The following is a 12,500-nucleotide window of genomic DNA, read 5'->3' as shown; positions in this document are numbered from 1 at the left end:
AAAAGAGGTGCCTGAGAGAAACGCATGCGACTGCCGTGCTTTGCGGCATAGCACCGTGCGCAAAAACGGTGCGCATGCAAGAGGTGTCAGAGCTAGCGAACTTTTGCCACGAGCAACAGGTCACTAAAAGCCTATAGATGACGGTGTTGGAGGAAAAGAAAAATATCGAGAAAGCACTGCGGTGTGCCGTGCGTAGGGACGGGCGCGCGTGCCACATGCCGCCGAAATATGGGTGTCGGAGAAAACAGAGTGCCGCGCGTAACGAGGGGCGCGCGTGTTACAGAGAGATATGCCCAAACGCATGAAAGTGTACGCAGGTGTCCTAAGGCAGTTTTTTTTTTTTTTCCTCATTTTGATGTCGCCCCGGCTGACGTGGTTTTCGTTTTTCCGTGCCGCCCCGGCTGACGCGGTTTTCGTTTTTCCGTGCCGCCCCGGCTGACGCAGTTTTTGCGCCGCCCCGGCTGACGCGGTTTTCGCGCCGCCCCGGCTGACGCGGTTCCGACTTTGCACTTTTTGGCTCACCCCGGCTGGCGGCCCACTCACTCGATCGCCAGGTCTGTTTGCCCCGGTGGTTCCACCGCCAGGCTTAAGCGCGAACTTTTTTTGTTTGTTTTCTTTTGATTAAGCGCAAGCTTTTTTCTTTGTTTTCTTTTGATTAAGCGCGGGCTTTTTTCTTTGTTTTTTTTGCATTCGCCCCGGCAGACGCGGTTTTTGCGCCGCCCCGGCTGACGCGGTTTTTGCCGCCCCGGCTGACGCAGTTCGGACTTAGCACTTTTCGGCTGTGCCTGGCTGGCGGCCCACTCACTCGATCGCCATGTCTGTTTGCCACAGTTTTCCCGGTGGTGCCGCACCCGGGCTCGCCCCGGCTGACGCGGTTTCGTGCCGCCCCGGCAGACGCGGTTTTCGCGCCGCCCCGGCTGACGCGGTTTCGTGCCGCCCCGGCAGACGCGGTTTTTTGCCGCCCCGGCTGACGCAGTTCGGACTTGGCACTTTTTGGCTGAGCCTTGCTGGCGGCCCACTCACTCGATCGCCATGTCTGTTTGCCACAGTTTTCCCGGTGGTGCCGCACCCGGGCTCGCCCCGGCAGACGCGTTTTTTTTTTCTTTCGCCCCGGCTGACGCAGTTTTCGCGCCGCCCCGGCAGACGCGGTTTTCGCGCCGCCCCGGCAGACGCGGTTTTTTGCGCCGCCCCGGCTGACGCAGTTCGGACTTGGCACTTTTTGGCTGAGCCTGGCTGGCGGCCCACTCACTCGATCGCCATGTCTGTTTGCCACAGTTTTCCCGGTGGTGCCGCACCCGGGCTCGCCCCGGCTGACGCAGTTTTCGCGCCGCCCCGGCTGACGCGGTTTCGTGCCGCCCCGGCAGACGCGGTTTTTTGCGCCGCCCCGGCTGACGCGGTTTTTTGCCGCCCCGGCTGACGCAGTTCGGACTTGGCACTTTTCGGCTGTGCCTGGCTGGCGGCCCACTCACTCGATCGCCATGTCTGTTTGCCACAGTTTTCCCGGTGGTGCCGCACCCGGGCTCGCCCCGGCAGACGCGTTTTTTTTTTTTTCTTTCGCCCCGGCTGACGCAGTTTTCGCGCCGCCCCGGCTGACGCGGTTTCGTGCCGCCCCGGCAGACGCGGTTTTTTGCGCCGCCCCGGCTGACGCGGTTTTTGCCGCCCCGGCTGACGCAGTTCGGACTTAGCACTTTTTGGCTGAGCCTGGCTGGTGGCCCACTCACTCGATCGCCATGTCTGTTAGCCACAGTTTTCCCGGTGGTGCCGCACCCGGGCTCGCCCCGGCTGACGCAGTTTTCGCGCCGCCCCGGCTGACGCGGTTTCGTGCCGCCCCGGCTGACGCGGTTTCGTGCCGCCCCGGCAGACGCGGTTTTTTGCCGCCCCGGCTGACGCAGTTCGGACTTGGCACTTTTTGGCTGAGCCTTGCTGGCGGCCCACTCACTCGATCGCCATGTCTGTTTGCCACAGTTTTCCCGGTGGTGCCGCACCCGGGCTCGCCCCGGCAGACGCGTTTTTTTTTTCTTTCGCCCCGGCTGACGCAGTTTTCGCGCCGCCCCGGCAGACGCGGTTTTCGCGCCGCCCCGGCAGACGCGGTTTTTTGCGCCGCCCCGGCTGACGCAGTTCGGACTTGGCACTTTTTGGCTGAGCCTGGCTGGCGGCCCACTCACTCGATCGCCATGTCTGTTTGCCACAGTTTTCCCGGTGGTGCCGCACCCGGGCTCGCCCCGGCTGACGCAGTTTTCGCGCCGCCCCGGCTGACGCGGTTTCGTGCCGCCCCGGCAGACGCGGTTTTTTGCGCCGCCCCGGCTGACGCGGTTTTTTGCCGCCCCGGCTGACGCAGTTCGGACTTGGCACTTTTCGGCTGTGCCTGGCTGGCGGCCCACTCACTCGATCGCCATGTCTGTTTGCCACAGTTTTCCCGGTGGTGCCGCACCCGGGCTCGCCCCGGCAGACGCGTTTTTTTTTTTTTCTTTCGCCCCGGCTGACGCAGTTTTCGCGCCGCCCCGGCTGACGCGGTTTCGTGCCGCCCCGGCAGACGCGGTTTTTTGCGCCGCCCCGGCTGACGCGGTTTTTGCCGCCCCGGCTGACGCAGTTCGGACTTAGCACTTTTTGGCTGAGCCTGGCTGGTGGCCCACTCACTCGATCGCCATGTCTGTTAGCCACAGTTTTCCCGGTGGTGCCGCACCCGGGCTCGCCCCGGCTGACGCAGTTTTCGCGCCGCCCCGGCTGACGCGGTTTCGTGCCGCCCCGGCAGACGCGGTTTTCGCGCCGCCCCGGCTGACGCGGTTTTTGCCGCCCCGGCTGACGCAGTTCGGACTTAGCACTTTTCGGCTGTGCCTGGCTGGCGGCCCACTCACTCGATCGCCATGTCTGTTTGCCACAGTTTTCCCGGTGGTGCCGCACCCGGGCTCGCCCCGGCTGACGCAGTTTTCGCGCCGCCCCGGCTGACGCGGTTTCGTGCCGCCCCGGCAGACGCGGTTTTCGCGCCGCCCCGGCTGACGCGGTTTCGTGCCGCCCCGGCAGACGCGGTTTTTTGCCGCCCCAGCTGACGCAGTTCGGACTTAGCACTTTTTGGCTGAGCCTTGCTGGCGGCCCACTCACTCGATCGCCATGTCTGTTTGCCACAGTTTTCCCGGTGGTGCCGCACCCGGGCTCGCCCCGGCAGACGCGTTTTTTTTTTTCTTTCGCCCCGGCTGACGCAGTTTTCGCGCCGCCCCGGCAGACGCGGTTTTCGCGCCGCCCCGGCAGACGCGGTTTTTTGCGCCGCCCCGGCTGACGCGGTTTTTTGCCGCCCCGGCTGACGCAGTTCGGACTTGGCACTTTTTGGCTGAGCCTGGCTGGCGGCCCACTCACTCGATCGCCATGTCTGTTTGCCACAGTTTTCCCGGTGGTGCCGCACCCGGGCTCGCCCCGGCTGACGCAGTTTTCGCGCCGCCCCGGCTGACGCGGTTTCGTGCCGCCCCGGCAGACGCGGTTTTTTGCGCCGCCCCGGCTGACGCGGTTTTTTGCCGCCCCGGCTGACACGGTTCGGACTTTGCACTTTTCGGCTGTGCCTGGCTGGCGGCCCACTCACTCGATCGCCATGTCTGTTTGCCACAGTTTTCCCGGTGGTGCCGCACCCGGGCTCGCCCCGGCAGACGCGTTTTTTTTTTTTTTTCTTTCGCCCCGGCTGACGCAGTTTTCGCGCCGCCCCGGCTGACGCGGTTTCGTGCCGCCCCGGCAGACGCGGTTTTTTGCGCCGCCCCGGCTGACGTGGTTTTTGCCGCCCCGGCTGACGCAGTTCGGACTTTGCACTTTTTGGCTGAGCCTGGCTGGCGGCCCACTCACTCGATCGCCATGTCTGTTTGCCACAGTTTTCCCGGTGGTGCCGCACCCGGGCTCGCCCCGGCAGACGCGTTTTTTTTTTTTCCTTCGCCCCGGCAGACGTGGTTCCCCCCCCCCCTCCGTCTTTCTTTTTGTTTTTTTTTTCGCCGCGGCTGAAGTGGATTTTTCGGTGCCTCGACGCCCCGGTAGTCGCGGTTTTTCCGTTTCCGCACGGCCCCGGCTGACGCTGCTCGGTCACAGTCGCCTTTTGTGGTGATTGCAGACTTCTTGAGCGCGGGTGTTTTTTTTTTTGTTGTTGTTGTTGTTTTATTACGCATTCGCTCCAGCAGACGCTGTTTAGACTTTTTGTTTCCTCTTTTATCCTGCGACGAGGTGACGAGGTTTATTCGGTGCCCCGCCGCCCCGGCTGAAGTGATTTTTCCTGTCCCGTGCCGCCCCGGCTGACGCGGTTGGGACTTCGCGTTTGTTCGGCCGCCACGGGTTTTGGCGCACTCGCTCGGTTGCTTGTTGTTGCCACTTGTTGCGAACCCAGGTTTCTTGAGCGAGCGCGGGCGTTTTTTCTTCCTTTCTTTCTTTGTTCTATGTGTTAGCGAATCGGCCTTTAATATCACACGAGGACTCACAACCAACAATTTTCAGTTTGAAGTGTAAAAAATCTGCAGGTGTTGACGTAACTGACTTGCCCCGTACCCTTGAGTACATCCATGAAGTTCTCGTAGTACTACTAAATCGCATTATTCCAAGTGGAGAAATTCCCATAAACTTGCAAACCTCTACACGAAAATCGGTGCGCGTGATAAAGTTGAAAATTATCGTCCGATATCAAATGTGCCTTCTATAACACAAATTCTAGGAAAAAAAAAAAAAAAAAACACTTGTTCGCCGTTTTCTGCGCCGTGACTGGCAGCACTCCGGCGAAGCGAAACGGGGTCGATTCGAGCACGATATCGGCGTCTTTCGACGTGCTCGCCGGCGACCGTCGCACGAGTACGTCGCACGAGCGCGTCTGCCGGGGCGCCGTTTGCGAAGCCGACGCAAAAGTGGGAACCGCCGCTCGGATGATCGCCGCTTTCGGCAGAGTGAGTGTTGGCACTCCGGGGAAGCGAAACAGCGTGAATGCGCCCACGAAATCGGCGTATTTTGAAGTGCCCGCCGGCGACCGTCGCACGAGTACGGTAAACCGCGTCAGCCGGGGCGTAGTTCGGGACGCCGACGAAAAAGTGGGAAGCGCAACTCGGATCTTCGCCGTTTTTGCAGGAGTGAGTGGCGGCCCTCCTGCGAGACCAAGAAGCATCGATTCGTGCACGAATTCGGCGCCTTTCGACGTGATCGCCGGCGACCGTCGCTCGAGTAGGGCAAACCGCGTCTGCCGGGGCGGGCTTCGGGACGCCGATGCGAAAGTGGGAAACGCTGCTCGGATGTTCGCCGTTTTTGGCCGAGTGAGTGCTGGCACACGGGCGAAGCCAAACGGGGCCGATTACGGCACGATATCGGCGTCTTTCGACGTGCCCGCCGGCGACCGTCGCACGAGTACGGTAAACCGCGTCAGCCCGGGCGGAGTTCGGGACGCCGATGCGAAAGTGGAGAACGCCGCTCGGATCTTCGCCGTTTTTGGAGGAGTGAGTGGCGGCACTCCGGAGAAGCCAAGGAGCGCCAATTAGCGCACGATATCGGCGTCTTTCGACGCGCTCGCCGGCGACCGTCGCACGAGTAGGGCAAACCGCGTCTGCCGGGGCGGGGTTTACGACGCCGACGCAAAAGTGGGAACCGCCGCTCGGATGTTGGCCGTTTTTGGCAGAGTGAGTGCTGGCACTCCGGCGACGCGAAAGAGCGCGAATGCGCCCACGAAAGTGGCGTATTTGGACGTGCGTGACGGCGACCGCTGCAGGAGTACGAAAAACCACGTCAGCCGGGGCGAGCGACACACGGCGGTCTGGGTGCTTATCGCTGCTATTATAGGGGCACCCCGGCAGACGCAGAAAAAAAAAAAAATTTTCGACCTTCTTTTTTGCTGGTCGAGCTCGGGTAACCCAGGTCGCAATGGGAGCCGCGCACGAAAGCGGCGTCGCGAGACGCGTTCGCGGTCGCTAGTCGCACGAGCTCGGCAACCGCGTCAGCCGGCGCGGAGTTCGGGATGCCGACGGCTAAGTGGGTACCGCTGCTCGGATGTTCGCCGTTTTTGGCCGAGTGAGTGCTGGCACTCCGGTGAAGCCAAGGAGCGCCAATTCGTGCACGATATCGGCGTCTTTCGACGTGCCCGCCGGCCACCGCCGCACGAGTACGGCAAACCGCGTCTGCCGGGGCGGGGTTCGCGACGCGTACGCAATAGTGGGAACCGTCGCTCGGATGTTCGTCGTCTTTGGCCGAGCGAGTGCTGGCACTCCGGCGAAGCGAAACGGGGCCGATTCGGGCACGATATCGGCGTATTTCGACGTGCTCGCCGGCGACCGTCGCACGAGTACGGCAAAGCGCGTCTGCCGGGGCGAGGTTTGCGACGCCGACGAAAAAGTGGGAAGCGCCGCTCGGATCTTCGCCGTTTTTGCAGGAGTGAGTGGCGGCCCTCCTGCGAGACCAAGAAGCATCGACTCGCGCACGATATCGGTGTCTTTCGACGTGCCCGCCGGCCACCGCCGCACGAGTACGGCAAACCGCGTATGCCGGGGCGGGGTTGGCGACGCCGACGCAAAAGTGGGAACCGCCACTAGGATGTTCGCCGTTTTTGGCAGAGTGAGTGCTGGCACTCCGGGGAAGCGAAAGAGCGCGAATGCGCCCACGAAAGTGGCGTGTTTGGACGTGCTTGACGACGACCACCGCAGGAAAACGAAAAACCACGTCAGCCGGGGCGAGCGACCCATGGCGGTCTGGGTGCTTATCGCTGCTATTATAGGGGCACCCCGGCAGACGCAAAAAAAAAAAAAAAAATTTTTTTCGACATTCTTTTTTGCTCGTCGACCTCGGGTGACCCAGGTCGCAGTGGGAGCCGCGCACGAAAGCGGCGTCGCGAGACGGCTTCGCGGTCGCTAGTCGCACGAGCTCGGCAACCGCGTCTGCCGGGGCGGAGTTCGGGACGCCGACGGCTAAGTGGGAACCGCCGCTCGGATGTTCGCCGTTTGTGGCCGAGTGAGTGCTGGCACTCCGGCGAAGCCAAACGGGGCCGATTCCGGCACGATATCGGCGTCTTTCTACGTGCTCGCCGGCGACCGTCGCACGAGTACGGCAAAGTGCGTCTGCCGGGGCGGGGTTTGCGACGCGTACGCAATAGTGAGAACCGTCGCTCGGATGTTCGTCGTCTTTCGCCGAGCCAGTGCTGGCAATCCGGCGAAGCCGAACGGAGCCGATTCGGGCACGATATCGGCGTCTTTCCACGTGCTCGCCGGCGACCGTCGCACGAGTACGGTAAACCGCGTCAGCCGGGGCGGAGTTCGGGACGCCGATGCGAAAGTGGGAAGCGCCGCTCGGATCTTCGCCGTTTTTGGAGGAGTCAGTGGCGGCACTCCGGTGAAGCCAAGGTGCGCCAATTCGCGCACGATATCGGCGTCTTTCGACGTGCCCGCCGGCCACCGTCGCACGAGTACGGCAAACCTCGTCTGCCGGGGCGGGGTTTGCGACGCCGACGCAAAAGTGGGAACCGCCGCTCGGATGTTCGCCGTTTTTGGCAGAGTGAGTGCTGGCACTCCGGCGAAGCGAAAGAGCGCGAATGCGCCCACGAAAGTGGCGTGTTTGGACGTGCTTGACGACGACCACCGCAGGAAAACGAAAAACCACGTCAGCCGGGGCGAGCGACCCATGGCGGTCTGGGTGCTTATCGCTGCTATTATAGGGGCACCCCGGCAGACGCAAAAAAAAAAAAAAATTTTTTTCGACATTCTTTTTTGCTCGTCGACCTCGGGTGACCCAGGTCGCAGTGGGAGCCGCGCACGAAAGCGGCGTCGCGAGACGGCTTCGCGGTCGCTAGTCGCACGAGCTCGGCAACCGCGTCTGCCGGGGCGGAGTTCGGGACGCCGACGGCTAAGTGGGAACCGCCGCTCGGATGTTCGCCGTTTGTGGCCGAGTGAGTGCTGGCACTCCGGCGAAGCCAAACGGGGCCGATTCCGGCACGATATCGGCGTCTTTCTACGTGCTCGCCGGCGACCGTCGCACGAGTACGGCAAAGTGCGTCTGCCGGGGCGGGGTTTGCGACGCGTACGCAATAGTGAGAACCGTCGCTCGGATGTTCGTCGTCTTTCGCCGAGCCAGTGCTGGCACTCCGGCGAAGCCGAACGGAGCCGATTCGGGCACGATATCGGCGTCTTTCCACGTGCTCGCCGGCGACCGTCGCACGAGTACGGTAAACCGCGTCAGCCGGGGCGGAGTTCGGGACGCCGATGCGAAAGTGGGAAGCGCCGCTCGGATCTTCGCCGTTTTTGGAGGAGTCAGTGGCGGCACTCCGGTGAAGCCAAGGTGCGCCAATTCGCGCACGATATCGGCGTCTTTCGACGTGCCCGCCGGCCACCGTCGCACGAGTACGGCAAACCTCGTCTGCCGGGGCGGGGTTTGCGACGCCGACGCAAAAGTGGGAACCGCCGCTCGGATGTTCGCCGTTTTTGGCAGAGTGAGTGCTGGCACTCCGGCGAAGCGAAAGAGCGTGAATGCGCCCACGAAAGTAGCGTATTTGGACGTGCTTGACGGCGACCGCCGCAGGAGTACGAAAAACCACGTCAGCCGGGGCGAGCGACCCACGGCGGTCTGGGTGCTTATCGCTGCTATTATAGGGGCACCCCGGCAGACGCAGAAAGAAAAAAAAAAATGGGGACATGGCGTGCGTCACCGTGCGGCTTCGCAGCGTTGCCGAAGTCGCCGAGCCCTTCGACTGAGCCGAACGGCGGACAGGGAACGTTGGTCGGCCGTTCTAACCTGTCGGTGCCACGCCGAGACGTCGTTAAGGAAAACCGCGTCGTGGGCCTCTACGACGCCGTCGAGTCGTTGTACGTTTGGTGTCCAGCGTGTCGGCGGCGAGTAGCGGACACGTCGTTCACGACTTCGGTCTTTCGCAGTCGACGCGAACTTGCGGAGAGTCGTGGTGCCTCACGTTTTCGGCAGAAACCGCGGCGGAATTTTCCCGTGCGTGCGCGCACGACCTCGGTGCTGTGCCGTCAGCGTAGTGTTGCACAAACTCGTGGCCTACCCAAGGTGCGGTACGTTTGCGGCCGTATCCTCGGTGGGAATTTCGTGAGTAGGGTCGCAAATTCTACGACCTCGGCGGGTTTGAGAGCGACGTAGACTTGTGGCACGCTCAACATGCCACACGTTTCGGGGCACACCCGCGGTGAAATTTTCTCGAGTACGCTCGTATTAGGGCCCAAGGAGGTCTGGGTACTTATCGCTGCTATTATGTGGGGGTTCTCGTGAGCGGCGTACGCGAAAGCGACCGGGTGTCTGATATGCGGCGGGCTTCGGCCTCGTCAAGCGTGTCCTCGGGTCTGCTCCAGGGGAATCCACGGCAGTCGTCTGCAGCCTCATCCGCTTGATGCGTTAGGGGCTGGTTGTCGGACGGTGCCGTTTTACCACGATATCGAGGTGTGTTCCGTGTCGTCCTCGGGCGATTCAGATGCGAAAGCGCCGAAGACGCGGGCGTGACCCGTCGTCTGGCGGCTTTGCAGTCTCGGCTCCGTTGCTAGTTCCGGCCGGTCCACCGACAGTGCAGCGGGCTTGGGCAACCCGCACGGCGCGACCGAGTCGATGCAACGAAAAAGAGCGAGCATGAACGTGCTTCTTGCCGCACGGCTCCCACTCGTCTTTCGGGAAGGTTGTGCCGTAGCGAGCTCGAACGCCGTCATCTCGGAGTGCAAAATAAGCGTGTTGGGGCGCCTGAAGGTGGCCTCCGCCGCACACAGACTGCGTCCGGCCCGCCGAGGGCGAGGACGGACGCGCAGTCGAACGATTACCTGGTTGATCCTGCCAGTAATCATATGCTTGTCTCAAAGATTAAGCCATGCATGTCTAAGTACATGCCGAAATAAGGCGAAACCGCGAATGGCTCATTAAATCAGTTATGGTTCCTTAGATCGTTTCTTCCTACTTGGATAACTGTGGCAATTCTAGAGCTAATACATGCAGTGAGCCTGGAGCCCTTTGGGTAACGGGTGCTTTTATTAGACCAAGATCGATCGGGTTTCGGCCCGTATTGTGTGGTGACTCTGGATAACTTTGTGCTGATCGCATGGCCACGAGCCGGCGACGTTTCTTTCAAGTGTCTGCCTTATCAACTTTCGATGGTAGGTTACTTGCTTACCATGGTTGTTACGGGTAACGGAGAATCAGGGTTCGATTCCGGAGAGGGAGCCTGAGAAACGGCTACCACATCCAAGGAAGGCAGCAGGCGCGCAAATTACCCACTCCCGGCACGGGGAGGTAGTGACGAAAAATAACAATACGGGACTCTTTTGAGGCCCCGTAATTGAAATGAGTACACTCTAAATCCTTTAACGAGGATCAATTGGAGGGCAAGTCTGGTGCCAGCAGCCGCGGTAATTCCAGCTCCAATAGCGTATACTAAAGCTGCTGCGGTTAAAAAGCTCGTAGTTGGATCTCAGTTCCAGACGAGTAGTGCATCTACCCGATGCGACGGCTCGGACTGAACATCATGCCGGTTCTTTCTTGGTGCACTTCATTGTGTGCCTCGAGATGGCCGGTGCTTTTACTTTGAAAAAATTAGAGTGCTCAACGCAGGCGAGTCGCCTGAATAAACTTGCATGGAATAATAGAACAAGACCTCGTTTCTGTTCTGTTAATTTTTGGAATACGAGGTAATGATTAAGAGGGACGGACGGGGGCATTCGTATTGCGGCGCTAGAGGTGAAATTCTTGGACCGTCGCAAGACGAACTACTGCGAAAGCATTTGCCAAGAATGTTTTCATTGATCAAGAACGAAAGTCAGAGGTTCGAAGGCGATCAGATACCGCCCTAGTTCTGACCATAAACGATGCCAACCAGCGATCCGCCTGAGTTACTCAAATGACTCGGCGGGCAGCTTCCGGGAAACCAAAGTATTTGGGTTCCGGGGGAAGTATGGTTGCAAAGCTGAAACTTAAAGGAATTGACGGAAGGGCACCACCAGGAGTGGAGCCTGCGGCTTAATTTGACTCAACACGGGAAAACTTACCCGGCCCGGACACTGGGAGGATTGACAGATTGAGAGCTCTTTCTTGATTCGGTGGATGGTGGTGCATGGCCGTTCTTAGTTGGTGGAGCGATTTGTCTGGTTAATTCCGATAACGAACGAGACTCTAGCCTATTAAATAGGTGCGGGGTTCCCAGCACCTTACAACCTTCTTAGAGGGACAAGCGGCTCCTAGCCGCACGAAACAGAGCAATAACAGGTCTGTGATGCCCTTAGATGTCCGGGGCCGCACGCGCGCTACACTGAAGGAAGCAGCGTGTCTTTATCCCTGTCTGAAAAGACTGGGTAACCCGTGGAACTTCTTTCGTGATTGGGATAGGGGCTTGCAATTGTTCCCCTTGAACGAGGAATTCCCAGTAAGCGCGAGTCATAAGCTCGCGTTGATTACGTCCCTGCCCTTTGTACACACCGCCCGTCGCTACTACCGATTGAATGATTTAGTGAGGTCTTCGGACCGATGTCCGGCGCGGCCTTTCGGTTGCGCCGGTCTGTTGGAAAGATGACCAAACTTGATCATTTAGAGGAAGTAAAAGTCGTAACAAGGTTTCCGTAGGTGAACCTGCGGAAGGATCATTAACGGATTGTGAAGGGTGAGCGCCTCAGCTGCGTCTGCGCCCGACACTTTCTGCCGCTGACCCCGTTTGGACGCGGGGTCGGCTTTTCCCCACGGGGCTGCCTGAATGTGGAGCGGCACCCCGTGACAAATTGTTGCGCCCAGCGGACGCCAACACCGCGACCTTGGACGGTCGGCCAGGTGGCGGACGCGGGTACAAACGGCGCAACGCACTCATAGGTCGGCTTTCGACCCGCCACTGCACCGTGGCTCGAAGCGCTCGAAATGCGCGACCCGACCGCTGCGGGACCGCCTAGTACTGTAAACAGGAGCGGCGGAGCGCGAACGGCGAGTCGTGGTTACGTCGGTAGAAGGCGAGGCTGCGCGTTCCCGAAACGCCAGCCGAGTGCCCTCCCGACCGTTCGAGCGTGCAAGAACGAGACCCGACAATCGCGCGGCGACTGCCAAGTACGAGAGGAACGGCACAAGCGTCGGCGGTCGGTCAAGGAACTGGCGATGTGACGGGTCCGCTGTGCACCAGTGCATACCGTCCCGCCGTCCGCGGCAAGCGCCTCCGCGTCCTCGGGTGACGGAGGCTGCCGGTCGGTTCTTGCAGGCGAGGGATCTCGCTGGCACCGGTTCGCGTTGACGCGCGGCCGGTCATGGCACGGCGATGCGACGGCCGAGGTGCGCAGTACTCGATGGAGGAACCGCACGCTCCGATGACCGTCCCGCCCTCCGCGGCGTATGCGTACCGACCGTAATGGTTGCAGCAGCGCCGGCCGGCTTTTGAATTCGCCACACGAAACACGGTGCGAGATCGCGGTTAGGGGAGCGTCGACGTTGCCAGGCGTTTTGCTTGCTGCCGAGGGAAAGGCGGCACGGCCACGTCGCGCTCGTCGCGATTAGCGGGTCTGCGCGCTTTGGGAAGGTGCCGCAACGACTTGCCGAAAGAGGAAGCACGG

The 12,500-nt window shown here is 61.0% G+C and overlaps 1 non-coding gene across 1 annotated transcript; it reads left to right on the top strand.

The window, feature by feature from the left end:
• Positions 1 to 9,743: 9,743 nt before the first annotated feature.
• LOC142794254 (small subunit ribosomal RNA) lies at positions 9,744 to 11,558 on the top strand. The gene has a single exon (XR_012892194.1). It is a non-coding gene; the product is annotated as a small subunit ribosomal RNA (ribosomal RNA).
• The last annotated feature ends 942 nt before the right edge of the window (positions 11,559 to 12,500 follow it).

Source organism: Rhipicephalus microplus, unplaced genomic scaffold, assembly GCF_043290135.1.
Source record: "Rhipicephalus microplus isolate Deutch F79 unplaced genomic scaffold, USDA_Rmic scaffold_391, whole genome shotgun sequence".
Lineage (NCBI taxonomy): Eukaryota > Metazoa > Arthropoda > Arachnida > Ixodida > Ixodidae > Rhipicephalus > Rhipicephalus microplus.
The sequence above is the reverse complement of the archived record's forward strand: the minus strand, read 5'-3'. Positions and strand labels throughout refer to the sequence as shown.